Here is a 6,077-nt window from a genome sequence, read left to right as displayed (position 1 = left end):
AAATTTTAAAGCAATTTATTCACTTTTAAGGTTGTGTATATTAGGTCTTATCATTATTATGGAGGGGGTACTAGGGTTTGAACCCAGAGGCATTCTACCTCTGAGCTACACCTCTAGCCCTTTTATTTTATTTTTTATTTTTTATTTTTTTTCGGTACCAGGGATGGAACCCAGGGGCATCCTCAAGCTACAACCCAGCCCTATTTTTTAGTCTTTTTTTTCTCTCATTGAGTTGCAGAGGGCCTCACTAAGTAGTGGAGGCTGTCCGGAATGGTGATCCTCTGGTCTCCGCCTCCCAAATGCTGGGATTACAAGTGTGCGCCACCACACCCAGCTGCCCTTTTAATTTTTATTTTGAAACAGTCTTACTAAGTTGCTGAAGCTGGCCTCCAACTTGCCATATTCCTGTCTCAACTTCCCAAGTCCCGGGTTTATTGGCATGCGGCACCATACCCAGCTTAGGTCTTATTATAAGATATGTTAGTACATGCCTGTTAAAATGTAACCTTCAACTAGTACTATGACTTTTTCATAAATCGTCAGTTTAGAAATCAGAAATCAGTATAAAAGTAAAAATATGGAAACTTTAGAGTGAATGGTTATTCATAGAATAAGTTTTTCCAGGTTTTAGAATCAGTAAAATAGAATTGAATATGAAGTAAATGAAACCTGTTTTAAATAGTATTCTAGGGGCTAGGGATATTAGCTCAGTGGTAGAATGCTTGCCTAGCATGAGTGAGTTCCTAGGTTCAATCCCTAGCACCAAAAAGAAAAAAAAAATCTGAACTATCATTCTTGGCTTATGTTTCATATGAATTAAGTCCTTGTAAGAATTATTTAAAATATTTTTTGCCAATAGGAAATTAGTAGTTATTTTAATGTATAACTATATATATATATATATATATATATATATATATATATATATATATATATATATTTTGCAATACTGGGTATGGAACATAAGGGCATTCTACCTCTGAGCTACACCCCTAGCCCTATTTTTTTTTTCTTTATTTTGAAGCAGGGTCTCACTGAGTTGCAAAGGACCTCACTAAGTAGCTGAGGCTGGCGGCAAACCTGGATTCTCCTGTCTCGGCCTCCCAAATGCTGGGATTACAAGCATGTGCCACCACACCTGGCTTCCATAATTATATTTTATAATATATAAAAAGCTAGTTTTAAGGCATGACTATACCAAATCATGAGTAATTTTAACTTTTGTTTCATTTGTGTTATTTTGGTTGCCCAGGAGCACTCTGCTTCTGAGTTACCTTCGCCCTTGTTGCCAAGGCTGGCCTCAAACTTGTATCCTCCCGTTTCAGCCTCCTGAGAAGCAAGATGTCAGACATGTGCCACCACACTTGGTGGACTTTTTACGTAGCTCTGCAGCATCTTACTTGACTTTTATTTACTTAACATTGTGTATTCAAGTTTTCTTTGTGTGTGTGATCCTGGGGATGGATTCCAGGGGCATTCTACCTCCAAGCTACACTTCCAGCCCACTTTTTATTCTTTATTTTGAAACAGGGTCTCACAAGTTGCTGGGGCTGTCCAAGAACCTGCAATCCTCCTGTCTCAGGGTCCCAAGTACTGGGATTATGGCGTGCGCCACTACATCCCCAGCCCTATTTTTTATTCTATATTTTGAAATAGGGTCTCACTAAGTTGTAGAGGGCCTCACTATTAGCTGAGGTTGGCCACAAACCCGGATCCTCCTGTCTCAGCCTCCCAAGTACTGGGATTACAAGTGTGAGCCACTACGCCCAGCCCTTGTACATCCAATTTTTAAGAAAAAAATACTTCACTTAGAAGAGGTATGCTGGGAGTGGTGGCGCACGCTTGTAATTCCTGCGCTTGAGAGGCAGAGACAGGAGGATCACACTGGTTCGAAGCTAGCCTCGCTGGCTTAAGAGACCCTGTTTCCAAATTAAAAAAAAATATGAAATAGGTCTGGGAGTGTAGCCCAGAGGTAGAAGGGCTTCCAGGAACCCTAGTACCACCAAAAAAAAAAAAAAAAAAGAATAAAAAATAGGGCCGAGGGTATAGCTTGGAGGTAGAATGCCCCTGGTTCAATCTCTAGTACTGGAAAAAAAAATTATCTGGACTAAAGTTGGACATGGTGTGCACGCTTGTAATTCCATACTTGGGAGGAACAAAGAAGAGGATTGCAGGCTCTCTGCTAGCCTCAGCTACTTAGGCCCTCTGCAACTTAGTGAGGCCTTGTTTCAAAATAAAGAATAAAAATAATTGGGCTGTGTGTATAGCTTGGAGGTAGAGTGCCCCTGGGTTGGCTTTTATTCTTTATTTTGAATCAGGGGCTCACTAAGTAACTGAAGCTGGCCATGAACCTGTGCTCCTCCAGTCTCCGCCTCCCAACTACTGGGATTACAAACTGTGCCACCACTCCCGGCTCATTAGTCCAACTAAGTCTAAAACACAAAAACAGAGGGCTAGGTTAAGTTCTTAAGGGCCAGCTAAAAAATTTGGTTTTCTTTAACGCTATGTTTAAAACAGGCTCTTGAGGCCGGGCGTGGTGACGCACGGTTATAATCCCCGCACTTGGGAGGCAGAGACAGGAGGATCGTGCAGGTTCAAAACCAGCAGCGCATGCTGGCTTAGGAGACCCTGTTTCCAAATAAAAATGTAAAAATAGGTCTGGGAGTGTAGCCCGGAGGTAGAAGGGCTTCCAGGAACCCCAGTACCACAAAATTAAATAAATAAATAAATAAATAAATAAATAAATAAATAAATAAAAACAGCTCTTGAGTTTCTGTCTCAGATAAGGAGAAAAGCATCCTCGGGTTAAGACTGATGTGTGCTGAAAGCAAAATCTAGATACTGAGAGAATCCATAATATTGGGAGTGGTTAAAACAATTGTATTGCTCACACGTTCAAGGTTAGTGTCAGTAACTTAGGCCCTTCACAATTTAGTAAGACCGGTTTTAAAGTAAAAATAATGCCAAGGTGTAGCTCAGAGGTAGAATGCCCCTGGGTTCAATCCCCAATACTGTAAAAAAAAAAAAAAAAAAAAAAAAAAGAATCAGGCATAGTGGCACATACCTACAATCCCTGTACTTGGGAGGCTAACACAGAAGGATCACAATTTCCTTCTGGAATTTAGTAAGACTCTATAAGCTGGCTTCGAACCTGTCAGCCTCCCAAGTGCTGGGATTATAAGCATACGCCACCACGCCTGGCTTAGAATGATTTTTTCAATTCTTATCCTATGTATTCTTTCATACTTCCCCAATCATTAGTCTTTGGCACAGGGAGTTCTTTATGTAATTAAGAGCAAGAGTGGAGGTGTGTGTGGATAATGGGGTAAGAAGTTCAGGTCAGAGTCTGGAAGTATGGTAAGAGTTTGCTTATAGCTGACTGGCCACACTAGACAGCACTTGGTTAAAATTGAAATATACACAAATGCTAAGAAGATAGTGGTAAACTGAACTTCTGTTCTTATTCATAGAGTTTCATTTACTATTAAGAACTCAAAGCCGGGTGTGGTGGCACACATGACCCTGAAGGATCCAAGAATCCAGGCCAGCCTCAACAACTTAGTGAGAACCTTAGCAACTTAATGAGACCCTGTTTTTAAATTAAAAAATAGGGTGGGGTACTTTGGAGGTAGATTGGTGGGGGTAGGAGGACTCAGTCTCTAAGATCAAAAGAAAAACAGAAGAGTAATTGTCATGGGCTGGGAATGTAATTCTGTGGTAGATCACTTTCCTAGCATGAACAAGGCCCTGAGTTCAAACCCCAGCACTGCAGGAAAAAGAAAAGTAACCTTGGAGTCTAACATTGTGACACAGTACCTGGTTGTTACTTACTTTTTCTGTGTGTGTGTGTGTGTGGTACTGGGAATTGAACCCAGGGTCATTCTACCCCTGAACTACACCCCAGCCCTGTCTTTTATTCTTTATTTTGAAACAGGGTCTCACCAAGTTGCAGGGGGCCTAAGTAGCAGAGGCTGGCCATGAACCTGAACTTGTGATCCTCCTGTCTTGGCCTCCCAAATACTGTAATTACAAGTGTGGACCACCACGCCTGACTTGTTATTTACTTTTTAAAGACATGTTTCCTCACCCCCCCTCAAAAAAAAGTTGTCTCTGTGTGTGTGTGTGTGTTATTAAAATAATATTAAAATAATAAGCCATTATTTTAATAAAATAGTGTGTTTTGCATAATGATTCTAGGGGTGGAACCCAAGGGCTTTTCTACCTCGGGCTATACTCCCAGACCTATTTTATATTTTATTTGGACACGGTCTCACTAAGTTGCTAAGAGCCTCACTAAGTAACTGAGGCTGGCTTCGAACCTGCGCGATCCTCCTGTCTCAGCCTCCCAAGCACAGGGATTAGGAACATGCACCACCACGCCCGGCTTTTATTTTGTTTTTAAAAAATTCTTTCAAGTAAAACCTTTAGTTTTTACTATATCATCTGCAAAATGGAGCCATACTCTTAGCCATTATTTTAATAAAATAGTGTGTTTTGCATAATGATCATAAAGCTTAAAATTGGAAATGCCATATGCACTTTCAGCAGTGTATCAGGCAAAAACTAAATAGATACTTTCCTTTTGGGATCACTTTTAAATTTTCTTTCCAGCTTTTACATATAGTATTTTCTCAAAAAAATCTTTTCAGTATTTGTCTTTATTAGCAGATTATCAGAATTTAGTATCTAGTAAGTATAGTCTGCCTTATAAGAAAACCAAAATTTCTTGATATTTAACTTTTAAAATTGTTACTTCTTGCTCTGACTTTCTGATTTTTCACCTGTAAAATGAGTATTAAGCAATACCTACCTCACAGGGGTGTTGTGAGGATTTGTATTAAAATTGTTACATTCTGTCAGTATTATTGATTAAAAAAAACCACCATGTAAAGAAAACTACATTGATTTTGTATCTAAACTTGCTATTTCATCCTGTGCATTCTAGAACATGTTAGGACAGTTGTATAGTATTTAATATTCAGTAATTAATTGACAAAAATCTTAATTTTTTAAAAATAAATACTTCAGAAATAACAGTATTGTTCAAACTCTTATTCTACTGTACTTTAATTAGCACTCTTTCTCTTTAGCCTTCAGCAAGGAAGATATTAGGTTTTTGGTAATAAAATTTTGCCAGTTTTCCCAAATGTATTATTTTCATATAAGAAAAGGAACAAAGATAATCAAGAAATACCATTTTCATTTATTTGATGCAGGTGATGTAATAGTAGATAGGGTTAGTTATAGAGCAAAAATAATATGTAGTAATTCATGTTCTTTAAAAATAATATTGGAATAGTTCTCAGAAAAATGGAGATACATATTAATCATGGGGAAGATAATAAAATTTTCATTAAGATTTATTTGTACAGGCAAATTCTTGATGTTGTCATTCAGATCCTTGATAAGAATCAGTTTTGTTTGTACTAATTGAAGTAAAAGTAAGCCATGTAAAGAGTTTCATAGTGTTACTTGTGTCTTTGTATATTTTAAACTAAATATAGGCCTGTGTCATTATAATTAATTTTTAAATTCTTAGTGAAATTTGTAAATGATTATTCACTGTTCTACTTCTTGTGTCACTTTTTTAAAACTCTTGGTCAGGTTTCATGGCCTCATACTTGGATGTCTTTCACGCAAGAAACTGCAGACTGTGGGTTTGACCTTCAAAACCTGGAAGAAGCCTTCAATCAGCTTGTCCCTTGCCACACTAGATTACTTAGTAGATAACTGCTCTGGTGCAACTGACAGTTCATTGTGAACAGTTCCTCTGTTCATGCCAAGTAAACTAATTTAATCAGAATCAAAACAAAAGCTTAAAATATTTTAAAAGAAATGAATTATTAAAACTTGTATGATAAAAAAGGCCTACTGAAGAAATCTTCAGATTACAAGTCATACACAGCAAATACAGGAGACAAATCAATAATACATGGTATCGTTAAACTCTTCCACTTAATATGGTATGAATTTGCTACAGAAACATATTTTTAGAAAGTTTTATATCCTTCAGTTGAAATGCAAACAATAGATTTCATGTATTTTATCAAGACAATGTGATAATCATAAATAGAACC

Source organism: Muscardinus avellanarius (genome assembly GCF_963383645.1).
Source record: "Muscardinus avellanarius genome assembly, chromosome: 12".
In the NCBI taxonomy this organism is placed as follows: domain Eukaryota; kingdom Metazoa; phylum Chordata; class Mammalia; order Rodentia; family Gliridae; genus Muscardinus; species Muscardinus avellanarius.
Note: the sequence above shows the minus strand (reverse complement) of the source record.